The following is a 27,993-nucleotide window of genomic DNA, read 5'->3' as shown; positions in this document are numbered from 1 at the left end:
AAAAGCAGCGATGTTACTGCTAGGTCATGGCAGTGTCCATTAGGTCAGCCAGGAAAGGAGAGAATATAGGGTTGCTGCACCAGCCAGGAGAGAATAACCACATCTGCAGTTCCTACAGCTCCTTGAGTCTTCTTCCACCCTCTTAGCTTGCTCCTTGCCTACCCTGGGTTCAGCAAACAGTGTGGACAGTGTGAACAGCAAAATCAATTGGCATCAGGATCAGGATGAGCAAGACAATTGGCATAGTCAGAGGGATACCCAGCAGGTCAAGGGGCTTGAGCCTTCACAGAAGAAGAGGCAGCAGGAAACCCAGCAGGTAGGGAAGCCTGAGGCTCCACTGGATGGAGGAAGCCAGTGGCCACTACATAGCATGTGGTACCGTGTGGCTGTGATCCTCTTGATGTGGGCTCTGGTGGAAGACTGGGAGGTGATGGACGGGTCACCAGATAGCATTGAAAAAGTGTTAGAGGCGTGAGTTCCTGTTTGCCGAACAAGGCGACATGGACTGCCACTGCACCGTGGGGTGGATCTTCCTGAAAGCCCTGAAGGCAAATATGGATGGTGCCCTATGCAATGCCACGCCAGTGCACAATGTGCAGAGACACTTGGAAGAACCAGAGCAATGAATACTGGCATTAGAACAAGGACCCCATGGCTTTGAAGAACCTAGCATCTCTGACAGTGGGGTGGTAAGTGACGATGATGATGAAAGTTATGAGACTGCAGGTCTCCACTTGGCAGTGAGGCCTGTTGTACAGCAGAAAGAGAAGCATAAGCAGCCTGTGACCCAGGGGCGCATCCTCAAGGGGCCCCCAGTGTGACTGAGTTCAAGACATATTGACCATATATTCAGGCAGAGTTGGTCGACGGGTATGCAATTTCAGCAAAAGCAAGGGGAACCCTTGACAGCAGGGCTCTTGCAACTTTGGGACACAGGAGTGGACAGTATCACTTGTTTGGTAATGAGATAGAATAGTTGGCATCTATAGGCACTTACCCCTCGTTGAGACAAAGATTGCAGAATACTAAGAGACTCTTGCAAAGAACGCATAACCAAACACACGACCTCATGGAATGGATTAACGCTGCCATGTGGTCAAAAGCAGGAGAGCTCCCAGACACTGTGAGTAAATAGCATGTGTATGCTGGTTGACCCAAGTGGTGAGACCACTGGTCGTGAGGCAGTCAGTGTTTAACCCAGACACCCAGGGCCCAGATGCCAAGTGTTTACTGATGGCGTTAGAGAGGCCATGCCCTGTCCACCACTTTTGGATCCCTGCCTGCTATCCTCAACCCCCATGTGGAGTGCTGCCTCTATGGGGTGACCCCAATGGTGGCTAACTTGGGAGAACTGCAGGGATAGTAGCAAGCTAAGGAGATTAGAAGTGTGAAGACCCCTAAGGGGGCCCAAGTTGGTAAAGGCCCCATCCAAGTGTCGAGAATGCAAATGTGGGCTGATTTGCTGGCAGCTGGAGTTAACAGAAATAAAACTGATAGACAGCCCAACACTCTGCTCCTAGAGCTACGGAGGAAACTGAGATCAGAGCAGCAGTTTACTAAGTTTGGGAAGCACCCACAGCAAGAGATATAGGCAGTTCAGTTAAAAGATTACATGGCACTCAAGGATGTTCCTTTAGATGATGTCCTTTTCCACTTTGAATAGGGCTCAGATCAAGATGCCTTCCTGAAAAGCCCAAGCAGGGACCAGTAGCCCCATGTAGAACTTGCAATTCACTGTTCACTAGCTAATGTATGGAGTGTAACGACCCTGGTTGGCACTGGTGCTGCATGCACCCTTGTTTACAGCAAGTTAGAAGCTGTGTCCTGGGTTTAGAGCAGTGTACTGTGAAGGCTGTGTCCTGTGATGTGTAACAGGGAACACCAGGGTTAATGGTAAAAGAAGCAGTATGTCTCCACCTCTCAGAATCTGGGACAAACTTGTTCTGGAAGTCCCAGCCCATGAAATAAGGAAGGGAAAAAAAGCAAACAAACAAGCAAAAAAAGAAATAAAATGGTTTTAATTGCCAGGAAGCATAATTGTATATAAAAATTCAAAAGAGTCTACAAAAAAGCTACTAGAACTAATGTCAGTTTAGCAAGTTCATCTTTATACATGGCAAATATACAAGTCATCTGTGTTTTTAATTAGGTAAGTGCCAGCCTGAACAATTGGTATTTGAAATGATAAAAGCATTTCCAGTAGTAACACACATACACACACACACACACATACACGTATCTAGGTACCAACTGAATAGAACAAGAATAGGATTTGTATGCTGAAAACTTCAAAACACAATAAAAAATTTTAATTCTAAATAAAGATATATACAATGTTTATAGATCAGAAGATTTTAAGATGTTCAAGATATCAATTCTTTACCAATGACCTACAGATACATCACAGTCTTAAAGAACATCTCAGTAAACTGTCATAGATACTGACAAGCTAAACCTAAAATTTATATGGAAACCAAAGAGAGTAGCCCAAATGAATCTGAACAAGAGCAAAGTGGGAAGACCCAAATGATCCACTGAGCTGATGAAGAATGATAGATCAGAAGCTGACTCACACAAATATAGTCAACTACTTTTTGACAAAGGTGCTAAAGCAATTTAATGAACAAAGGACAGTCATCAGTAAATGGGGCTGGAACATGGGACAGACACATGGAAAGAGATGACCTGAAACATACCTCACAGTTTATATAACTGAGTCATAGGCTGAAATGTAAATTTTAAATGACAAACTTCCAGAAGAAACCATAGAAGAAAATCTGAAATCTGATAACAATAACAAAGGGATGACCTATGCAAGAAAAAGCTGAGAAACTCTACTTTGTTAAAATTAAAATCTTAGTTCTGGGGAATACATTGTTAAACAAATGAAAATACAAGACACAGATGGAGAAACACTTTAAAAGTCACTTTTAAAAAAGGACTCATTCTGGCTTACTTCACTCTGTATAATAGGCTCCAGAGGGATGGTACGGGGAGGGAGGTGGGAGGGGGGTTCAGGATGGGGAACATGTGTACACCCATGGTGGATTCATGTTGATGTATGGCAAAACCAATACAATATTGTAAAGTAAAAAAAATAATAATAATGATAAATAAATGATAAATGGCTACAAATAATATTAATAAAATGTAATGTTAACTTCTCAAAAAAAAAAGACTCATGTCTGAAATATACAAAGAAATCTTAAAAGAAAATAAAATACACAAGTTGGTATATTGGGCAAAATATCTGAGCAAACTCTTCACCAAATAAAATACAAGGGTCCCAAATAAGTATATGAAAAGATGTTTATTTGACAAAGTTGACACTATTTGTCCTTAGGGAAATGAAAGTTAAGCCCACAAGGAGGTACCACTACACACTGATTAGAATGACAAAACAAACAAACAAGGACAATACCAAATGTTGGCAATGATACACTGGGAGATCTCACTCCTCACTGGTGCAGATGCAGAGCAATAGCACCACTTTGGAAAACAACTTGTTAGAAAGTTAACCATGCAATCAAGCATTCCAGCTCCTAAGTGCTTACTCAATAAGGAAAAATGGACTACTGTTCCACTCAAGAACATGGATGAATCCTAAAAGCATTTTGCTAAGGAAAAGAAGCCAGATCCAAAAGGTGACCCCCACAGCCCATTCTGAATCAGTACCTCTGGGAATTTGCACTTTCTAGCCTGTTCCCACAGAGAAGGCAATGAATGCACCCCACTCCAGTGTTCTTGCCTGGAGAATCCCAGGGACAGGGGAGCCTGGTGGGCTGCCGTCTACAGGGTCGCAGAGAGTCAGACACAACTGAAGCGACTTAGCAGCAGCAGCCTGTTCCCAGGTGATGTTCATGCCAGAGACTTCAAGCCACATGCGAGCAGCTCTCTTCAGGCATTTATTTACCTCAGCCCTTATTGGCCAACAGATTTGATTGAGATATCTTAAGGAAACAGACTGCTGAAAGGGGCAAAAAACCAAAGACAAAATGCATGCATGTGGAGATGTAACTGCAAAAACTTAAACAAGTTGAGCACTTATTTACAATATAGCCTATCTTTTGGTTTACATGTGTCTCTCTTAATAGACAGGAGTGTGGGGAAAATGTTTTCTTCAGTTTTACATTCTCATGACTTAATGCAATTATAATCAGTTAGTAGGAACTGTATAGGTTAACTTGTGTGAATGGAAACACAAAGCTAGGGGCCTTCTTCTGTACTAGTATTATAACCTTGGGAAACTTACCTAACTTCTCTGTCAGTTTATCCAACTATGAAATGTGAGTAATAATAGTAACTGATATTACAGTCCTCTTATGAGAGTACAGGGAATTAACACATGTAAGTCACAAGAAGAGTGCCTGACACTTAGAAAGTGCTCAATAAATGTGAGTTGTTATTTCATTCTGCTGCTAAGTCGCTTCAGTCGTGTCCAACTCTGTGTGACCCCATAGACGGCAGCCCACCAGGCTCCCCTGTCCTTGGGATTCTCCAGGCAAGAACACTGGAGTGGGTTGCCATTGCCTTCTCCAATGCATGAAAGTGAAAAGTGAAAGTGAAGTCGCTCAGTCGTGTCCGACTCTTAGCGACCCCATGGACTGCAGCCCACCAGGCTCCTCTATCCATGGGATTTTCCAGGCAAGAGTACTGGAGGGGTGCCATTGCCTTCTCTGATTTCATTCTGCAGAAAAATATAAATATATATAATAGTATAAATAATACAAATTTTGTCCAGTGCATGCCTAATTGCCCTGGAAAGAAAAGCATAGATGCGGTTTTGTTGCTAGGGAAATATAACTTTCCCCAACAGACTGATTGAATAAAACATTTTCAGAGGTCTGGGGACTAGCACTAACTTTTATGTTGCCAGAAGTAATTATGACTAAGTAAGTAACAAGGAGGTGCTGAAGAGTAATTTTTCCTCCTCTCAAAGTATCTATTTTTGAAATACTATAAACACATACATTTCCTAAAAACTTTTCTTTCTCTTTATTTTGATGATCAATCTTCTTAAATAGAAGACACAATAGTGTTTTATTAGCCTCATGTATGGAAAAGGTAGTGTCATTGTATCTCCATTGGAAATTATACCAGCCTAAAATATGGTTTTCAGGTATGGACTTCTTCACTTATCCAAGTACAAGCACAATGTGAAAAACACTAGATTAAACTTGAAAAATTTATCAAGTTTGATTATACACATTTTTAAATTAGAAATAACAGAATATCCCCAAAATATATATATGTGGGGTTAGCAAGAGAGTGATTCTTTAGTACTTACATTCAATTCTGTAGCTATTACCATAGACTTTACTGCCGTTAGCTAAACCAGGCTACCTGTGCACTCTGCAATATGATAGCCACTAGCCACACCTGGCTATTTAAATTAAAATTAATTAAAATTAAACAACATTAAAAATTCAGTTCCCCAATCACACATTTTAAGTGCTCAATAAACACATGTGACTAGAAGCTACCACACTGGGCAGAACAGATAAAGAACATTTATCACCATGGAAAGTTCTGTTGGCAAGTTCAATTATACTAGCCAGATGTCAGTCGGAAGCATTGGATTTATCTCTGTGCTCTTTTGAGGATTGTTTTGGAGTGGTTAGCATTTTTCTCTATCATTATAGAAGTGTTTTATCATCTTTATAAATTACACAGTTGATGAACTGACATGGGGTCCATGAGTAGCTCTGAATTTGCAGGAAGCAGTTCTCAGCAAACAGCTTCAGTTTTGTGCAGACGCATACCGTGGAGCTCAGTTAAAAATGCCTTTCCACCTGCTCATTGGCTCTGCACAACTGAGAAGGGAAATAGGTTTCTACATTATTCCCTAAGTCCACTCATCCAGGCAGTCACCCTATCCCCTTGGTCCACCCATCACCTAGTTTGCTCTCCTTAATAAGGCACAGTAGACAAATTGTGCCAGATTGTCAAATGCCAAACCTATGAGTTATACTAATGCTTTTTAAGTCAGTTTTTTTTTTCAAGAAATTAAAATACCAAATGAGCTTGTTTTCATAAGTGGACTACCTTGATCAGACTTGTACTGCAGGTGTATTGAGGACACAGGGCTGGATGGTCATGGGCAGTTTACTATTGGAGAGTAGTCTCGGATTTGAAAGGGTGGAGACTGAACTGCCAGAGCATGTGCGCTGTTAGAGGGAAGGAAAAATGGCAAGGTGGTTTGTATATGGTCATGCAGGACCACCAAAGCCAACCTCCCATGGGGTCAGAATAGCTGCAGACATAAGCATTGGGCTTTCCTGGGAGGAATTCCATAAAGAGGATGTGGATGGGCTCAATGGTGATGATCAGTAGGACAGAGGGGGACATCATCATGTTACAATGGTCTATCCGAGACACAGGCAAACACTGCTAGACAATGCAGCTACTTCTTTGTTCTTCTTTAGGGTCTTGAGGCCATTCAGTTTGGCCTCTTGGATACCCTGAGACTGACATGCTACACGTTAATAAGGAATGCGTGGCCAGTTAGGTGGACTTTCCTTGTTGTGTACTCCATAACTCGGGTCTTTTAGAGTTGTAGATAGTAATGGGGAAGTTCTTTAAAAAAAAAATTAAAGAAACAGAAAACAAATATGAATTGCTCAGAGAGGTGCCCACATAGTAACACTGACCAGGCATGACCTCACTCCCTCAGGTTCAGCTCCCCAAGCCTAGGGTGTCCTGGGCTTTACCCAGGGCACAGACTCCCTGCTTCACAATGTCCTGTGAAGTCATAGCTGTCAGTGCACAAGATTGTCTCAGGCACAATCCCAGGGGAGGTGAAATTAGAAAGTGAAAGTGTAAAGTGTTAGTCACTCAGTTGTGTCCAACTCTTTGTGACCCCACGGACTTTAGCCTGCCAGTGTCCTCTGTCCATGGGATTTTCCAGGAAAGTACTGTAGTGGGTTGCCATTCCCTTTTCCAAGTTGGAAGCTGCTACCTAAATATGGATTTAGAATAAGGCCAGTGTGTTAAAGGGTTCAAATGCATAATGAAGTTCAGACCTAATAACCTACAGGGCTTTGTTCTTTGAGAGGGAGAATCTGACTTTAGAAATATTTCTTAAGTTCCTGATACAACGTTCTTTCCTCCAGAAAGACCCCCTATCTAAAGGAATTTATATTCCATTTCACTTACCCGACTTCCTGTTCACCATGGGAATGACTCCAAGTGCAGTCTCTAAGGAACTCCCTGCCCAGCTATACATTTGAGGACATATTGATGCCTGTCTCCTGATATAACTAAAGCAATATATTTTTACATCTGAAGTTACTCAGGACTACTTTAGAGAAATATAACATTTAAAATTTTAAAACTTTTTAATTAAAAATTAATTAAAAAGATGAAAGTATTTTCTCAAAGATTAGGAACAAGACAAGGATGTTCACTGTCACCACTTTTATTCAACCTAGTTTTGAAAGTCCTAAGCACAGCGATCAGAGAAGAAAAAGAAACAAAAGGAATCCAAGATGGAAAGAAGAAGTAAAACTATCACAATTTGCAGATGACATGATACTACATAGAAAATTCTAAAGATGTTACCAGAAAACTATTAGAATTCATCAATGAATTCAGGAAAATTGAAACAGTGGAAACAGTGTCAGACTTTATTTTTGGGGGCTCTAAAATCACTGCAGATGGTGACTGCAGCCATGAAATTAAAAGACGCTTACTCCTTGGAAGGAAAGTTATGACCAACCTAGATAGCATATTCAAAAGGAGAGACATTACTTTGCCAGCAAAGGTCCGTCTAGTCAAGGCTGTGGTTTTTCCTGTGGTCGTGTATGGATGTGAGAGTTGGACTGTGAAGAAAGCTGAGTGCCGAAGAATTGATGCTTTTGAACTGTGGTGTTGGAGAAGACTCTTGAGAGTCCCTTGGACTGCAAGGAGATCCAACCAGTCCATTCTGAAAGAGATCAGCCCTGGGATTTCTTTGGAAGGAATGATGCTAAAGTTGAAACTCCAGTACTTTGGCCACATCATGCGAAGAGTTGACTCATTGGAAAAGACTCTGATGCTGAGAGGGATTGGGGGCAGGAGGAAAAGAGGACAACAAAGGATGAAATGGCTGGATGGCATCACTGACTCGATGGACGTGAGTCTGGGTGAACTCCAGGAGTTGGTGATGGACAGGGAGGCCTGGTGTGCTGCAATTCATGGGGTCACAAAGAGTCAGACACGACTGAGTGACTGATCTGCATCTGCAAGTTATAAAGTTAATATACAGAAACCTGTTGCATTTCTATACACTAACAACAAACTACCAGAAGGAGAAATTAAGGAAACAATTCCATTGACATTACATCAAAAAGAATAAAATACCTCTGAATAGATCTACTCAAAGAGGTAAAAGATCTATACTCAGAAAATTATAAGCACTGATGAAAGAAACAGATGGAAAGATATACTGTGTTCTTGAATTGGAAGAATTAATATTGTTAACATGACCATACTCCCCAAGGCAGTGTATAGATACAAAGCAATCCCTATCAAAATACCAATGACATTTTTCACAAGACTAAAACAAATACTTAATTTGTATGGAAACACGAAAGACACCAAATAGCCAAAACAATATTGAGAAAGAAGAATAGAGCTGGAGGAATCGCAAGTCTTGATATCAGAATATACTATAAAGCTACAGTAATCAAAACAGTATGGTACTAGCACCAAAACAGACACATAGATCAATGGAAAGAACAGAGAGCCAGAAATAAACCCATGTATTGTGGTCAGTTAATTTATGGCAAAGAAGGCAAGACTACACAATGGAGGAAAGACAGCCTCTTCAATAAGTGGTGTTGGAAAAAGTGTACAGCTACATGTAAAAGAACGAAATTAGGACATTTTCTAGCCCCATATGAAAAAATAAACTCAAAATGGGTTAAAAGCCTAAATATAAGACCAGATACCATAAAACTCCTAGAAGAAAACATAGGCAGAACACTCTTTGACATAAATCTTAGCACTATTTAGTCAGGAAGCAGGGGGTGGATCTGTCTCCTAAAGCAAAGGAAGTAAAATCAAAAATAAATAAATGGAACCTAAATAAAATTAAAAGCTTTTGTGCAGCAAAGGAAACCATAGACAAAACAAAAAGACAACCTACAGAATGGGATAAAATATTTACAAATGAAATGATGGATAAGGGGTTAATATTCAATATATTAAAACTCAACATTCAAGAAACTAAGATCATGGCATCCAGTTCCATCACTTCATGGCAAATAAATGGGGAAACAATGAAAACAGTGACAGACTTTATTTTCTTGGGTTCTAAAATCACTGCAGATGGTGACTGCAGCCATGAAATCAGAAGACGCTTGCTTCTTGGCAGGAAAGCTATGAAAAACCTAGACAGTGTGTTGAAAAGCAGGGACATTACTCTGCCAACAAAGGTCCATATAGTCAAGGCTATGGTCTTCCCAGTGGTCACATATGGTTGTGCGAGCTGGACCATAAAGAAGGCAGAGCACCAAAAAATTGATGCCTTCCAACTGTGGTGCTGGAGAAGATTCCTGAAAGTCCCTTGGACAGCAAGATCAAACAATCGGTCTTAAGGGAAATCAATCATGAATACATGTTGGAAGGACTGATGCTGAAGCTGAAACTCCAGTATTTTGGCCATCTGATGAGAACAGATGACTCATTGGAAAAGTCTCTGATGCTGGGAAAGATTTAGGGCAGAAGGAGAAGAGGGCATCAGAGGATCAGATTGCTGATCAGATTGCATCACTGATGATGGGCAAACTTCAGGAGATGGTAAGAGACAGGGAGGTCTGGTGCACTGCAGTCCATGGGATCACAAAGAATCCAACATGACTGGGTGACTGAACAACAACAACAACAACAACAACAGATGATCTGAATAAACATTTCCCAAACAGGACATGCAAATGGCCAACAGGCACATGAAAAGATGCCCAACAATGCTAATTATCAGGGAAATGCAAATGAAAACTACAATGAGAGTGGAATTCTCTGGTGGTCCAGTGATTAAGACTTGTTTTTTTTTTATTTTTGTGGCCTGGGTTCAACCCCTAGTCAGAGAACTAAGATCCCACAAACTGTATTGCATGGCCAAAAAAACCCACAATGAGATATCACCTCATTTGTTAGAATGGCTATCATCAGAAAGTGCACAAATAACAAATGTTGGCAAGGTTGTGGAGGAAAGGGAACCTTCATACACTGTTGGTGGGAATGTAAATTGGTGCAGTCCCTGTGGAAATCAGTATGGAGGTTTCTCAAAACACTAAAAATTAGAACTACCATATGACCCAGTTTATATTCCATTCCTACGTATATACATGAAAGAAACAAGAACATTAATTTGAAAAGATGCACCCCAGTATTCATTGAATTATTTACAATATCCAATATACGGAAGCTACTTAAGTATCCATCAACAGATGAATGGATAAAGAAACTGTGGTGTGTGTGTGTGTGTGTGTGTGTGTGCATGAGTGCATGTGCACACGTGTGCCTGCGTGCTGTAATGTCTGACTCTTTGTAACCCCATGGACTGTAGCCTGCCAGGATCCTCCATCCATGGAATTGTCGAGGTGATAATATTAGAGTGGGTTGCCATTTCCTACCCCAGGGTTTCTTTGCCAACCTAGGGATTGAATCCATGTCTCTTGAGGCTCTTGCATTGTCAGGCAGATACTTTATCACTAGTGCCTCCTGGGAAGCATATATATACACACAATGGGATACTACTCAGCCATGAAACAAATGAAATATTGCTTTGCAACATCATGAATGGACCTAGAGGGTATTAAGCTAAGTGAAGTAAGTCAGATGGAGAAAGACAAATAATGTATAACATAATAATGTATAATATTCCACATATAAAAGACTTATATGTGGAATCTAAAATATACAACCAACTAGTGAATAAAACAGAAAAGAAACAGACTCACAGATACAGAGAACAAACTTGTGGTTACCAGTGGGGACAGGGAAGGATGAGGGTAAAAATAGGGGTAGGAGATTAAGAGGAACAAACAGTTAGGCATAAAATAAGATAAAGGGATATATTGTACACCACAGGAATACAGTCAATATTTTATAATAACTACAAATGAGGCATAACCTTTAAAGATAGCTAATGCTTCCCCAGTGGCTCAGTGGTAAAGAATCTGCCTGCAATGTAGGAGCTGCAGGAGCTGCGGGTTTGATCCCTGGGTCAGGAAGATCCCCTGAAGGAGGAAATGGCAGACTTCTCTAGTATTCTTGCCTGGAGAATCCCTTGGACAGAGGAGCCTGGGAGGCTACAGTCCATAGGGCCTCAAAGAGTCGGACACAACTGAAGCAACTGAGCAATCATTATATTGGCTTCCCAGATGGCTCAAGTGGTAAAGAATCTGCCAGCCAATGCAGTAGCTACAGTAGACATGGGTTCGATCCCTGGGTCAAGAAGATTACCTGGAGGAGGAAATGGCAACTCACTCCAGTATTCTTGCTGGGACAATCCCATGGATAGAGAAGCCTGGCAGGTTACAGTCCAGGGGGTCACAAAGAGTCAGACACAACTGAGCATGAATCACTATATAATACACCCATAACTTGTATAATATTGTATAACACCTATACATCAATAACAATTTCTTAAAGAACAAGCCGAATGCCTATGTAATGTGAGGACACATTAATGACATTTATCTCCTCAAAAGAGTGGGCTTTTCTTCCTGTCATTGTGTTTTGATTGTATATTGACCAGTGAAGTATAAGACAGGTGAAGGGCATGTGAGGCTACTTCCTCTGCAGCTTGAGGCCTGCTGGCATCGTTCAGGGGTTCTCCCAGCCCACCTGGCCAGAGCTTGTGGCATGTGTGAAACCCGTAGAGCACAGACTGTTTTAACTGTGGCCGTCTAATGGTATGTATAATAGATATTCCACTACAAGGATGAAATAATGAGACACGAGAAAAGGAAAAAGAGTTGTCAGTGATAAACAGAAGGCAATGGCAAGGCCTTCCTGTAGCTTCTGAGATGACTACCAGAGACCCACCTTCTCCCAGCAGATCCCTCCCATCACCACCCAGCTCCCAGTCATAAGGAAGTCTTCGCTCTTCTTGGTTTACACAAAAGTCCCAGGAGCAAGACACCTGCTAGTCTACACTTGTCCTATGCAGTCAGATTGCTTATCATCAATTCCCTCTAAGCCACACAGGTACTTTAGCTAAAGGAACACCTTTTCCACTCCTCCTATCTCCTGTGAAGACCTCCCTTGAAACCCCACCCAAAGACCAAGTCAGCTTGGATTAGAAGCTGTGGGCAAGGGGGTGATTTCCACCACCCAAGTGTTCTCTGTGGGGATCCACCTGTTAAGATCTGGGTTACAAATCCAGGTGCTACTGAAGGACATTGGTACAGCTTCTCCTTTTCCAGATTTCTCTGCTTATTTCCAGATGACCTGTGGTAAGCAAACTAGCAGTTCCCCAAGATGTCTAAGTATTTATGTCTGGAACTAGTCAGTACACATGGAAAAGGGACTTTGCAGATGTGATTAAGTTAAGGATCTTGGAATGGGATGATCTTGGATTAACTAGGTGAAAACATACTAATTTATAAGGACTTCCATGAGTGGGAGAGTTGCCAAAACTCAGCTTCTGTTCACTGGTGCCAAATAGAAATGTAGAAACAGAGTTCTGAGTGAAGTAGAAGAGAATAGCTTTATTGCTTTGCCAGACAAAAGGGGGCACAGTGAGCTAATGCTCTCAAAACTGTGTGTTCCACCCTGGAGGGAGTAGTGAGAAGCCTTGTAGTGTTCAAGGAGCAAGGCATAGCCAGATCACAGACATTCCTCCTCTGGTTGGTTGTGCGGTGATTGGGAGTTAGCATCATCAACCTTCTGGTTCTAACTGGTCTGGGGTCTACATGTTTGTGAGCAACAGTTTTCATCTGGTGAGGTCTGCTTCCTGTAAAGACAACTTAGGAATATGTGTCAGGCTTTTGTCTTTCAGGGAATCATGTGTTCAGTAATCTTTCCATGTGGTGGTTTTTGTAGTCTAAAGTGTTACCAGTTCCCCAGCTCAACAGCTATTCATTGTTTCTACATCTTCATATTTCCCAATTATTAACTCTTGAGTCAGCACTTTAGTTCAAAAGACAAGGACACCAGGGCCCGTACGTGGTTTCCAGAATCCTTATAAATTACAGAGGGAAACAGGGGAGTCTGGGTAAAAGAAGAAAATCATAATGGCAGGGTACATCTGAGTGATTTAGGGCCATAAACCAAGGAATGTGGGTGACCTCCAGAAACTGGACAAGGCAAGGAGTGGATTCTTCCCTAGAGCCCGCAGAAGGCAGGTAGCCCTGCTGACACTTCATTTCGGAGCTGTGATCTCCGTAACTGTGAGATCATAGATTCAAATTGTTCTAAAGCCACTAATTTTGTGATAATTTGTTACAGCAGCTAAAGGAAGCCAATATGAGATTAGCAATGTTTGGTTTGGCTACAAAGCCATATGATGAATAATCTATAAAAACTGAAGCAATTATACAAATTATTAAGTATTTAGTATACAAGCCTTGAAAAGTGTTTTTTTTTTTTTTAATTATAATGCTGAACTTTGCATGGATAAAGACACAAGGCTCCATGATACAGCAAAACTGTACAGGATCGTGAATTAAAAGCCAGGGGATCTGGAGTTCTAGTCCAGCTTGCCACAGTGTGACTTGAGACATGTTTTGGAGACTTTTAGCTTAAACAGTTTTTGAGTAAAATGGAATTTTTCATCAAGTCTGAGTAGAGTAAAGACACTCAGTTTTTGATGCCTGTGGTTCATACCAAGAGGTAATCTAATGTCAAAATTTTTTAAAACGCCAGATTACAATTATGGACAGTGGAGAAAATGAAGGTGCAAGGTTGTTCACTGGTGTGCTCTTGGAACCAGTATGTACAGCAGGGGAGACCCAAAGGTGCTGCCTCATTTCCAGACCTTTCACATCTTGAATGTGGTCTTACAGTCTCCTCCAAAGACAGTAAGAAATATGAAAATATTTTCCTATGTTAAAAAGAGGAAAGAAGGAAGGGAGGGAGGAAAGAAGAAATAAAGATTTATTTGGGGTCCTCCCTCCCTTTCTACCTACTTTATTGTTTTTGTTCAGTTATGTCTGACTTTTTGCAACCCATTGGACTACAGCTCTCCAGGCTCCTCTGTACATGAGATTTTTCAGTCAAGAATACTGGAGTGGTTGCCATTTCCTTCTCTAGGCGATCTTGCCAGCCTAGGGATCAAACCTGAGTCTCTTGCATTGCAGGTGGATTCTTCATTTGCTAAGCCATCAGGAAAGCCCTTGCTTCATCCCAGAGCAGAGGAACAGTGAAAGGATTTGTCTGCTCTGGAAAGTGGCCATGCACAGCGGTGAAGATACTGACCCACTTGCCAGTGCTCTTTGCACAGCACCTGCACGCCCTCCCTGTGGACCTGCTACACATTGACTCTGACAGCAGACCTGAAGCCCTGGACATGGCAGTAAGCATCAAAATCACCCTGAGCCATCACTGTTCTTCATCTTGATGCAAAGCCCCAAGTCAGCCATATTAAAAAGTGCCCCCCAGGACTCCTAAATGGAGGCCAGGAGACATGGACCGCCTTCCTTCTTCGGCAGTGACTCATGAGGAAGTGAGTCCAGATGTGAGCTCCATGCAGCAGTCTGAGTGGGTGCAGGAGTCAGTCAGGAGGTACAGCGTCCGCCTTCCTGTTACCACCAGCTAAAACCCTGTTCTTCCGCCATCCATAGTCAACAAATTCACCTTTGACATGAGCTGAATTGTGTCTTCTCCACAAGCGCCCAAGGGATGGCATCTCTGACTGAACTGCAGACCTTGGGATGCCAGTGCATCAAGGCACATGTGTCCTCAAGTGTACTCATCTTCACCTGGTCTCCCTTTATTGGCCTGTGGTGGTGACGAGGTTCTACACAGCAGCCACCGGGCAGTCAACTCTGGGCTACTTGTTGTTTGGACTGAATTTACACTCATCAGAAGGCTTGAGTGTGGGCCTTCTGATGTCTGTATTTGTGGAACATGTGCTATTTACCCTGCTCTACTGGATATATTTTCACACATTCACTTCTGCTATTGACAAGGGAGGTACAAGTAATTGACCCAGAACAGGATTCAGGTACTGCCAACTTCCTTGGAAAAAAAAATTATAATAATTGATTATTATCACATTTAATAGAAACTCATTTCATTATGCCCTTCATACAAGTTTGGGAATTGATTATGCACTTATTTTTCCTTCCATAGCCCTCATCTTTCCAGGTCTTTGTTAATACAATAGATAGGGTTAGAACAGGAGATACTTAAAAATATTTCCCACAAAGTCTTAATGCTGCATTTATGGGAAAAATCTGCAAACTTGGAGTTACAATTTCAAGAGACAGATTTATGACTGAGGGCATGCCATCTAAAGGTACTATAGAGTGGAAAGGCTATCATGTATCTTGGATTATTTTAATGTCTTTTTATCTGAGGCACAAAGATAGAACCAGATGCATTGTTGTGGCCTCTGGAGAGGAAACTTATCACGAAGGGAAAAACAGAGTTCACCATCACAATAAGACCATCACACAAGCAGACATGAGACTTATCCTTACCCTACTGAGACTGATCCTGGCTTAGCTTTCAGAATGCTTAGTGCCTCCATGTTTGGAAAAGCATCAGATGTACTTCTCTGACAAAGCAATAAGCAAAGTGACTTAAATGGCTGGAGAACTGGTGTTGATTTAAGGATGATAGACACAAGTTTGCACAAATTCAGAGGTAGGTCAGGTCACTCCTTTGAATTTCACCATCCCTCTGCCCTAGCTACTCACTTGACTGGGGCCTCCAGGTAAAAGCAGTCCATGTACTTCTCTCCCCAGAGACCAGCCAGGCTGGCACAATAGTATGCACTTAGTGAGTTTTGTGTCTTTCCAGTGAGATTCAGTGCTCTACCACTACCCAACTGAAGCCACAGAGAATCTCAGGACCAACAGAGCTGGGTGTACAAGACAGCTTAGTGGAAAAGAGAGGTGTGTTTTGTCCTTTCCAGTAAATAGTGTCACACCCCTGAAGACAGTGGGCTAGGGATAAGCAGGAGAAAAAACTCCAGGGACAGAAAACCCAGGCAGTTTCAGCAGTTTGGTCCTTTAAGAAATGACTTTCTTATGACCTGATTTTTAGTTTTCCAAGATTGTGTTGAATTTGGAAGAAAAGGCTCCAAAAGCAGGTGAGAATGTGGCACAAGAAGAAGCAGATAAACACACCTCAGTTTGTTGTCGTGGCAGCTCATCTGCTGAGCGTGTTATGACTCTTTCCACACAATGTCCTTTGCAGTTCACAACTGTGAAACATGTCATCTACCTTGATAAGGCACCAGCTTGAGTCCCATCAGGCTGCAGGCTTGCTTTGAGCCCTTCCAACATGGGGCCGCTGGGCCCTCTGGGTTTCCTCTTGCATCCTCCCAACTCCTACTACACACACAAAAATGGGCCACATCCAATTTCTGGTGACTTACTAGGTTTTTTGTAAATGACAGTGATCACTTTTAGACGAAAAATGTTTATGATGGAGTTTTTCATTCATGATCTTATTTTGCTACTGATGTAAAAATGAAATATCACATCATCCATCACTGCATTTGCAATGATGCCTCAGTAATGTCACCCCACTCCATAAAGGTGCATGCATAACCACTCAGTCATGTCTGACTCATTGTGACCCCATGGACTATAGCCCACCAGGCTCCTCTGTCCATGGTGATTCTCCATGGAACACTCCAGTGTTCTTGCCATGCCCTCCTCTAGCATATCTTCCCAACCTAGGGATCAAACCCAGGTCTCCCTCATTGCAGGTGGATTCTTCACCATCTGAGCCACCAGGGAAGTCCAAGAATACTGGAGTGGGTAGCCTATCCCTTCTCCAAGGAATCTTCCCAACCCAGGGGTCAAACTGGGGTCTCCTCCATTGCAGGTGGATTCCTTATCTGCTGAGCTACCAGGGAGGCCCTCATAAAGGTGAGAAACTGATAAAAATTAAAATGCTTTTCAATTATTTGTGTTACCAGGAGCTATAAGTAGCCAAAATTAAAATTAAAGTATGACACTTTTGGGCCGCAGATATTATGAGACAGTTGTATTAATGAAAAAAAAAAAAAAGATACTCAGAAAACTAGCTGTCCTGAGTAAGAAGCACTGAGAAGCAGCCTCCTGCCAAGGGCAGGAGTTTCAAGATTCTTGGCTGCATTATTACTGGGAAACAAAACCCAATGTGGCAACACTAAAATGTTAAAACTTGGCCCAGTTGTGTGTTCCTGAACCATCTGTGGCTCCTCAGTGTTCTTTCCAATAGGAAAAATGGTCCTTATGTTAGAGTGAGGTTTCCAAATAGCTTGGAATACATCCACAGTACTGTTTACTTTTGGTCAAGATCAGGGGTTGGGGATATTCTTCTCACCCAGCCTGCAGAAACTGATCACCAAGGGAGGAGAAGAGTGAGAGCTGAGCTTATAAATTTGGCTCCAGTAGCCAATCAGTTCTGTTTTTCTACATTTAGAAATAATGTATAAAGAAGTAAGGCCTTGAACATGAGTCATACCAAGTGAATATTTAAAGGTTTGAAACCTGTGCTAACAAGTTGTTTATGGATTTAAGCTGCCCCTTCTGTTAACAACATGAGATAATTTCAGTTTCTCTAGACCATTTTATAAAATACAAAATAAGTGGATTTCATAGTCTGGTGAACTGATAATCACAGAAAAATACACAGTTCTCTAGCATGTTAAGATTTAATAGGCAAAGTTATTTATGGACTTGAAATTACTGTAAAACATGAGAATAACAATATTTTGGTGTAAATGAGGAAGATATTCATTTCAGACAGGATGAAAAAACTTTGGGAAAATGTTGTGTATTTCTTGATATATCTTCTGTGTGTGACTGTTTCCATTCAAGTTGGTATCTAGCCTCTGAACTGAGGAGGAGTTGATATTTGTGGTACATTCTTAAATGGAAAATGCTTTTTTATTAATCCATCAAATTATAATCAAAATATATCATGATCTTTGCTATTTTTGTTAGCATTTGAGTAGATGCATTGCTGATGTGAGGAATCAATTATGGAAAGCAATTTTTTGGTAAGCACTTTCTTTTCAGACACTTCAATTCAGTCTGTTTTATGTGTCCATATGTGTACCTGGCCAAAGATGACATGAAGAATTAGCAGTATTTTTATAAGTATACAGGTAGTGTCATGAGTGTTTAGGCATAAAGTGGAAATTATTTCTGATAAAATAGCCAACTGAGTGGAAAATTAGGTGAGAAATTCACTCAACATAGAGTCAATTGTATTTATACAAATGTTTTTTCTCTATGCTATAATCTGAATAAGCTGAAAGAGTTCACCAAACTCATAATTTGATCACAGAATTAATCAATTTTTATTTTAAGAACAATAATATTTGACCTAACTAGGCCTCTTACTATAAAAAAATGCCATATTAAAAAAATGGACACAGTAACAGGGAACAGCAATGGGCTTGCAAAAGGGAGAAGCCGTTCATTCAGGCTGCTGTGAATAAGACCACAGACAGGATAGCAGAAACAACAGTAGTTCTTTTCTTATAATTCCAGAGGCTGGGAGTCCGAGATCAAGATGCTGATAAGTTCAGTGTCTGGTAAGGACCTGCTTCCTTCCAGGTTCATAGGCAGTTTTCTTCTTGGGTCTTCACAAGACAGAAAGGGCCAGTAGTTCCCTGCGGTCTCCTCTATAATTCCATTTAGAAGGGCTCTGCCTTCATAACTTGGACACCTCCCAAAAAGCCCACTTCTAAATACTATCATGTTGAGGATTAGGATTAAACGTGAATTTCAGGTGGGCACAAACATTTGGTCTATGGCAAGGTCCCTTGTTCCACTGTGCCCAGAGCCAGGTCCCCTGGGGAGGCTCAGCCACCTGCAGGGGCCTAGAAGGACGGACACAAGGCACATCTGTGATTCAGTGCTTCCTCTACTGTGTTCCCAAGCAAAGCCTGTAAAATTTCCCTTTGCTTAACATAACCAAGGAGGACTGCGTGATATCGTCTAAGCTAAAACTCTTCCCTGTCATTTTCATCCCCCTTTCATGTGCCCCTTCCCTTGGGATGACCACAATATTTAGTACCATGAGCCTTCTGAGTATCTTCCTTTTATGGAAATAGGAAGGCATCCACTATCAGCTATTTATATTTTTCATTTTAAAATTAGATTAAATACAAACGTTCTGAAAAGCATTTGAATGTGGGGGCTTGGTCTCTTTCACATCAAATGGGTTTTGTCCTCATGGTTAAATGAGCTTCAAATATTTGTAAGGAGAAAAAATATCCTGGGGATCAAGAAAATGATTATGTTGCTCAAGTAGTATTAAAATAAATCTTTTTTTTTTAATTGAAGTATAGTTGATTTATAGTGTGTTAGTTTCAGGTGTACAGGACAGTGGTTCAGCTGTACATATACATACATACATATGAGTTGATCCATAAAGAAGGCTGAATGCTGAAATTGATGCTTTTGAACTGTGGTGTTGGAGAAGACTCTTGAGAGTCCCTTGGACAGTAAGGAGATCAAACCAGTCCATCCTAAAGGAAATCAACCCTGAATATTTATTGGAAGGACTGATTCTGAAGCTGAAGCTCCAATACTATGGCCACCTGATGCGAAGATCTCACTTATTTGAAAAGACCCTGATGCTGGGAAAGATTGTAGGAAGGAGAAGGGGGTGACAGAGGATGAGATGGTTGGGTGGCATCACTGAGTCAATGAACATGAGTTTGAGCAAACTCCGGGAGATGGTGAGGGATAGGAAAGCCTGGTGTGCTGCAGTCCATGAGGTCGCAAAGAGACACAATGATTGAACAACAACAATGCATGTATATATATGTGTGTGTGTGGGGGTATATATATATATGTGTATATATATATATATATATATATATATATATATGTGTATATATATATATACAAAATCTTTCTCCTATTATTTTCCCCTATAGGTTATTACAAAATATTAAGTATAGTTCCCTGTACTATACAGGAGGTCCTTGTTGATAATGTATTTTATATATAGTAGGGTGTATATGTTAATCCTAAACTCCTGATTTATCCCTGCCTCCCTTGGCCCCTTTGGTAAGAATATGCTTCTCTTCTATGCCTGTGAGTCTATTTCTGTTTTGCGAATAAGTTTATTTTTATCTTTTTTAAGATTCCATATATAAGCAGTATTATATATCGATATTTGTCTTTGTCTGGCTTACTTCACTTAGTATGATAATCTCTAGGTCCAGCCATGTTGCTGAAATGGCCTTATTTCATACTTTTTTATGGTTGAGTAATTTCTATTATATATGTATCTTCTTTACGCATTCATCTGTTGATGGACATTTAGGTTCATTCCATGTCTTGGCTGTTATAAACAGTGCTGCAATGAACGTTGGGGTGCATGTATCTATTCAAATTATAGTTTTCTCTAGATATATGCCAGGAATGGGATTGCAAGATCATATGATAACTCGTATGGACTTTCAGGTGGTTCAGTGGTAAATAATCTGCCAGCCAGTGCAGGAGATGTAGGAGAAGTGTGTTGGGAAGATCCCCTGGAGGAGAAAATGGCAACCCATTCCAGTATTCTTGCCTGGATAATACCATGGACAGAGGAACTTGGTGGGCTACAGTCATGGGGTTGCAAGAGTCAGACACAACTGAGTGAGCACACACATGTTAACTCTATTTTTAGTTTTTTTAAAAGATCCCCCATTCTGTTCTCCATAGGACATGCACCAATTTACATTCCCATCAACAGTGTAAAAGAGTTCTTTTTTCTCCACACCCTCTCCAGGATTTATTTGTAGATTTTTTTTTTTTTAATGATGGCCATTCTGACAAGTGTGAAATGACTCTTCATTGTTCTGATTTGCATTTCTCTAGTAATTATGATTAAAAATTATGTTGAGCATCTTTTCATGTGCTTATTGGCCTCTGTATGGCTTCTTTGGAGAAATGTCTATTTAGATCTCTCGCCCAATATTTGATTGGGTCATTCGTTGTTGTTGTTGTTGTTGTTTTTTAATATTGAGCTGTTTAATTAATCCCCTGTTGGCCACATCATTTGCAAATATATTCTCCCATTCTGTACATCGTCTTTTCATTTTTTTTATGGCTCCCTTTGGTGTGCAAAAACTTAAATACATCTTTTAAAAATAGAGAAAATTCTCCTTTTTGTTTGTTTCTTAAGGTCCCTCTACTCTCCCAATGAGAGTGAATTGGAGACTGGTCCTGGATATATAGTGCAAGGAGAAATCAGAGGAAACAAGCGTAGGAACCAGGAATCTGGCCAGTACAAGAACTTGTCAGTAGCTTTGCAGATACATCCCTACTTTCCTGTATTTCAAGATTTCTAAATATGGTGCTGTTATCTGTATTACATCTTGGAACTTGTCCACTGATCAGTCACCTGATTTTTTTTTTCTTTTTAAACTATCACCCTGGATACTGGATCTATAGCTTAGGAGAGAGGGCTGAACTGATAATGTAATTTTGAGAGTCAGTAGCCCCTATATGGCATTGAACACCTGAATATCAGGTAAGATCACAAAGAGAGTGAAAAGAGAGAAAAGAAGAGGACCCGGGACTGAGCCTTGGAGTGCATCAATTTTAAAAGGTCCAGATGAAGAGGTATCAACAGAAAACATCTGAGAAGGTGCAGCTAGTGTAGTGGGAGGAAAACCAGGCAGGTGTGGTCTCCTTAAAGCCAAGTGAAAATCTTTCCTATGGGGAGGAAATAAGACTCAATATAGATAATCCCATTTCCATCTCAGATGAGTACATTTTTTGCACAAACACCATAAATGATTACATTTTCTCCTAGCGCTTTGAAGTTTGTGTAGCAATTCCATAAATTGTCTAATCTTATGCCCAAACAGTAAGGTGTAAATAGTCAGGTATTAATCCACAATTTTGCAGAAGTGAAATCCAAGGTGCAGAAAGATCAAGTGATTAGATTCTGACTTCAGAAAACCATGAGGGAATAAGAGAAAGAGTCATGATTAGAACAAAGTCTCCGAAGTTGAGGCCAGTGTTCTTTCTTCTACCACCTGGTGCTGGGAAATATGACCCCACAGTTTTTCAATCCAGCTAGGATTGGCCTGTGAGTGTGGTATGGACAGAGGTGCATAAAACCTTTCTGATCCTCAGGGCATTTGGCCTAACCTCAATTCATTCATCTATAAATTCTAAATTCATACCTTGCCATTTTGCTGGCCTTAAGGGCTTCTGCTCTGAGTGCTTATAAGGTGTCTGTGGACACATGAACGTGTTCAAAATGTTAAGTAAAATTTTTAGGCAGTAAGTGCCAAATGAGCCCTTCAAGAACAAGCCTGATCCTGACCCAGGAGTCCGGAGGGTTGGGTGAAAGCTCTCCAGCCAGGCTGCTCTTGTTTAAATAGGTTCCACATGGTTCTCTATAATCTAAGTTTGTGTCAAGTTGCTTAAATCTCTCCATACCCCCACATTTTAATTTTTTAAATAGTATGATGATAAAAATAATAAGTGAAAATTCATGGAGTTTGAAACATAAACACCAAGACAATATATAGAAAGTATTTACAAAGGATCTAGTGCATAAGTACCCAATGAATTTCTGAAAGCCTTCCTTGATTCTGCTCCTTCCCAAGGCCAGTTAGAAATCTTCCTCTTTGCTGAGCGTGTTCAGTTAGAACATTCAAAAATTAGAATGTGTGACTCCATCCCGTTCACTTTTTTTTAATTTATTTTTTAATTGAAGGATAATTGCTTTATAGAATTCTGTTGATTTCTGACAAATATCAACATGAACCAGACATAGGAATACATATGTCCCTCCATCTTGAACCTCCCTCCCATCTCCCTCCCCATTTTACCCCTCTAGTTTGTTACAGAGCCCCGGTTTGAGTTCCCTGAGTCCTATAGCAAATTCCCATTGACTATCTATTTTACATATGGCGTTTATATTACATTTACACCAGATGGGAACTCTTTGAAGGCAGGGACTAACCATGCATTTTTCATCTTAATGTTACTAATATGCTTTACACATAAAGGGACACAGTAAATATTTTTAAAAACAATAAATTATTGAACTTTACAGGTAATTCCAGGACAAATGACAAATGGAAAGATTAAATGATAACTTCATAAAGCTGATAAACTTTCCTGGTATGGGGGCTCTTAGAGTAAAGTGCCATTTGACCTCGGGCTGGCCCATGTTCAAGGGAAGGTCAAAGAATCAGACATGAATGAAATAATCATGCCTCAGATAGGCATCTACAAAACCTAGTTAATTTCAAGATATCTAAAACTCCAGAGTATATTTTTAATGAAGTCTTTTAGAAATGAAAACAATTAAAACAGAATAATTTTGAGAATTTATTAGATTCAGGAAACACAAACTGTAACAGTATTTATTAGTCATGGCCAATTGCAGAAATAATAAAAGAATGCATGCCTCCAAAGGACAATTAGATAGAATGTCTTCAGGGCTCAGTGTAGGTCATTCACAATAATGTTATGATCGTTGATTTTATTTTTATTGCATCTCCATCATCAAAGGGAATTCCTGCACTTGCTGGGTGCACAAATTTAATGCTTCCTCAGCAGTTTCACTGCAAGTTAGCATTAAATAATGTACAGAACAAAACATATTAAAATTGTAGTTGTTTTTAATTATTTACTCTAACATTTTTGGCATGGTAAGTATTCTTTCCCCAGTGAGTTACTATAGGAAAAACAATTTATAATGCAATAAAAGAAAGCACTAGTAAGGGAAACCAGTAGGGTTGAAAATGAAGATTTCTGGTAATATATATATATATTGGTAATGTACACCTCAAGAGAAAGAAAAAATGTGTGTCATAGTCAAAAGGAAAAAGGGCTTGAAACAGAACCTGGTGGGGACACCAAAATATAGGAAAAAATGGAGGAAAAGAAACAAACAGCAGAGGCTGGGCAGGTATGGTCAGAAGGTAAGAGGATTCTCTGGACGACATGGTGTCCTGGAAGTCACAGGGGACATATTTTTTCTTTTCTTTTTTAACTTTTTCTGATGATTGAGGCAGCATCTCTATAAAGAAGATTACTTAGGAGGGTAGTTCAGTTCAGTTGCTCAGTTGTGTCCCACTCTTTGCAACCCTATGGACTGTAACACGCCAGGGTTTCCTGCCCTTCACCAACTCCCAGAGCTTGCTCAAACTCATGTCCATTGAGTTGGTGATGCCATCCAACCAGCCCATATTCTGTAGCATATTGGGTATACTTTCAATTTTCACTTTCAACAACCTGGGGAGTTCATCTTTCAGTGTCATATCTTGTTGCCTTTTCATACTGTTTATGGGTTTCTCAAGGCAAGAATACTGAAGTGGTGTGCCATTCCCTTCTCCAGTGGACCACATTTTGTCAGAAATCTTCACCATGACCCATCCATCTTGGGTGGCCCTACATGGCATAGCTCTTGGTTTAATTGAGTTAGACAAGGCTGTGGTCCATGTGATCAGTTTGATTAGCTTTTTGTGATTGTGGTTTTCATTCTGTCTGCCTTCTGACGGAGGGTAAAATCTAATTAAACCAGGACTTCCCTGGGGGTTCAGTGGTTAAGACTGTGCTCCCGCTGCAGGGGCTCAGGTTTGATCCTTGGTTGGGGAACTAAGAACCCACAGGCTGTGCAAAAAGCTAGGTGAAGCTTTGTGTGAAATGCTTGGACCATTCCAGAGTTCTCTCATTGTTCTTTTTATGCACAAAAGGATGATGTGAGAGAATACAGTCATTTCTGACACATGAGAATTTGATGATTAGTTTAATTGGTATAATATGTTAAAGTTGCTGGACAGCACACAGTCACATTGCTGTCTATCTCATCTTTCTTGCCTTCTTTCTTATACATGAATTCAAAGTGTTTATCACAGCAAGTGTTCATGTTAGAAGCAGGGGTAGGTAAGAAATACAGGTAAGTTTCAGGAATATGTAAGAAACCCTAGTAAATGATTCAATGATGTGTCTTCATGAGGCTATATACCTTGAGATTTACTTCATATGTTTAATATTTTCCACTGCTTTCTATGGGTTGGAGTCATCATAAATTCACCAAGACCATCTTCATTGTATTTTCTTTCAGGAAAAAGTCATTGAATGGACATCTCCCTAGCGAGGCATAGCTTGCAGAGGTATTTCCCATCCCATCTCCTAGAGCCTAGTAAAAAAAAAAAAAAAGAAAAAGAAAATGTCATGGTAAATATTTTAAACCAAAACCAAGCTGATTTTCTTTCCTGCTCCCTACCTTCCTTCCTTCTATTTTTCTTTCCTACCTTCCTTTCTCTCTCCTTTCTTTGTTTTGTCTGGTTTTTGAATAATCAAATACAGGTTAAAAAGCAAAAGTGGTATTGGCTAGTATAAAATAAGTGTTTCAATTTGCTACATATTCAATTATTCATCATATGATCTCTTGAAAAAAAGGAGTGGGTGATCTTTCTTGTTTCCCACATGCTAAATATCCTGCTGTAAGTGCTGTTGTCATGGATACCACTGGCCAAGCTCACACAGACCTTGACTTGCCAGTGTTTACAGGGATTGATAGACTGAAACTAAACGTTACACAGCAGCATGTTGTGCTTGCTGCAAGCCTGGCAAGGCAGGTGCCAACAGAACTCTGTGTCCCCTTCTGTGTGTGCTCTGATCAGATTATAAAGAGCCATCACCAGACCATTAATTTTCATTGCCTCTTTGGACAGGAGGGGAGGGGCAAAAAGGAGGCACTTGCAGAGAATAGACAGGTGAAACAGGTCCATAAGCCTGAATAGATCAACCTAAGTAGGAAGATAATAGTTAGAATAATCTAAGAAGATAAATTTTATGAAATCTTAAATCTTCCAGCTTTAGCAACTGCAGTTCCTAAAGACTGTAAGCACCTTGAGTTCAGAGACCGGGTTTCGTTCATATTAGCGCTTCCCTACTTACCTGGTAACACGTTGCACCCAGAAGGTAAACTGTAATCCTTTGTTGAATAAAATGTATACCTTTTTGCCAATTTCCTTCCATTTCCTTAAGCAATACCCACTGAACCAAGTGCCTATAGGGAAGAGTGATTTTCACAAGAGCTAGCCTGTGGGGCTCTGGCTTCACCCGTTGCAGTGAACTTTGATCGTGGCACAGGTTAGAGCTTGCCCTGGATGCGGTCTGCTGTGTGGGGTGCTCTCTACCACCTGGGGCTGATGGGGTGGAGCCCAGCTGAGGCAGACAGGAACTAGCAAAGGAGGGGCACAAGGACTGGGAGTGGTTAGCTCTTTGCCAGCTGGTGCGAACGGTTTGAAGGTTTTAACAACTGTTATGGATGTGCTGTCTCAGATGAACGGAATAGTGACCTGCCCACCAGTTACTGGGCAGGACCTCACCTCCCCACGGTGTGTTAACATCATGAACCTTAATGTTTCCAGTAAGAAATTTTGGCCAGATCCTACTATCTTTATATGTGATCTTCAAAACTTCAAATACCTGCCAAGAATCATTAGATGAGCAAGGCATTAACTTTCTCAGTGAAGTAGATTTCACTGAATACAGACCACCACCCCCAGGTCCCATGTGCAGTGAGGGAACAGAGCTTCTGTGGATGAGGAGGGGTGGCTTGGACCCACAGGATCAGATCAGGGTGCTCACCATGCTATGCTGCAGACAATTTGGGCAAAATGTTTTCATGGGTTGACCAATCATATTCAGCTCTGCATCCTCTTAGAAACAGAAGAAATTGCAGTTGTGTCTAGAAAAGCTATTTGGTGTGATGTTTAAGTAAGGCAATGTCTAGAAACTTGGCCAAGTCTGGGCAGTTTTGCAGGGTAGCTAAAACCCCTCTTTTTGCATGTTGGTATCTGCTTTTTCTGTCATGCAAACAGCCTGGTCATTAGAACTGCATACCACTTCTCCTCTCCCTAGAACATTTTCATGAGGTTTTCTCTATTGCTGCCTATGGGGGTCTGGCAGGCTCAAGAAAGCATGGTGGAATTTGTGGGCTTTCCTGACATTCTATACTGTATTTCTAATTGTTAAGGGCCTTTCCCATGTTAAGGTAGAATTCCTGCTCATAATCCATGTGTTGAAACCCTGCTGCTAAGTTGCTTCAGTTGTGTCTGACTCTGTGTGACCCCATTGACAGCAGCCCACCAGGCTCCCCCATCCCTGGGATTCTCCAGACAAGAACACTGGAGTGGGTTGCCATTGCCTTCTCCGGTTGAAACCCTCCTCCCTAGTACCTGGGATTGTGACTATACTTGTAGACAGGCTCTTTAAAGAGGTAACTATGCTAGAATGAGGTCATGAGGGTAGGCCTTATCCAATTTGCCTGGTGTCCTACAGGAGGAGGAGATTAAGACACAGACACTCACAGGGGAAAGACCACATGAGGACACGGGAAGATGATCGTATACAAGCCAAGGACAGAGGCCTCAGGAGAAAGCAACCCTGCTGACACCTTGATCTTGGACTTCCAGCCCCCAGACAGTGAGAAAAAATCTGTTGTTTACGACCCCCACTCTGTGGTATTTTGCTGTAGAAATCACAAATACCCCCTGTAAGTTTTCATACTTGGCCTGTAAAAGTGCATCAGATTCAACAAAAAGGTGAAAGATCTCATGTCCCAGTCTCTGAAAACTTCACTCTAAGTCTCCCTCCTGTGGTCATTTCCTGGCTCCTCTCTGGCCAGGGCCCCTACGCGTGCCCTGCCACCTGTCCTAGCCTCCTGCTCATCTCTGACGCCCTCCTGGTAGGATCTGACCCTGCCCTGCGGTTGTTTTCCTGTTTCCTCTGTCCAACTTGGGCCCAGGAGCCTGCCCACTCAATACCTGGCTCTGTCACGTGTCTTCACCACTTTCCTTAGGAACTCTGCCTCCTCCCCGGTACTTCTCTGAGAAATGAGGACTTTTATTTCATA

General features: G+C 41.0%; 1 long non-coding RNA gene across 1 annotated transcript; it reads left to right on the top strand.

Moving 5' to 3' along the window:
• The first annotated feature begins 38 nt into the window (after positions 1-38).
• Positions 39-27,501, top strand: LOC129634549 (uncharacterized). The gene is made up of 5 exons (XR_008705736.1): positions 39-316; positions 14,289-14,503; positions 16,871-17,033; positions 25,192-25,240; positions 27,420-27,501. It is a non-coding gene; the product is annotated as an uncharacterized LOC129634549 (long non-coding RNA).
• Positions 27,502-27,993: the final 492 nt, after the last annotated feature.

The sequence above is a fragment of the Bubalus kerabau genome, chromosome 19 (genome assembly GCF_029407905.1).
Source record: "Bubalus kerabau isolate K-KA32 ecotype Philippines breed swamp buffalo chromosome 19, PCC_UOA_SB_1v2, whole genome shotgun sequence".
NCBI lineage: Eukaryota > Metazoa > Chordata > Mammalia > Artiodactyla > Bovidae > Bubalus > Bubalus kerabau.
Note: the sequence above shows the minus strand (reverse complement) of the source record. Positions and strands in the feature narration are given on the sequence as shown.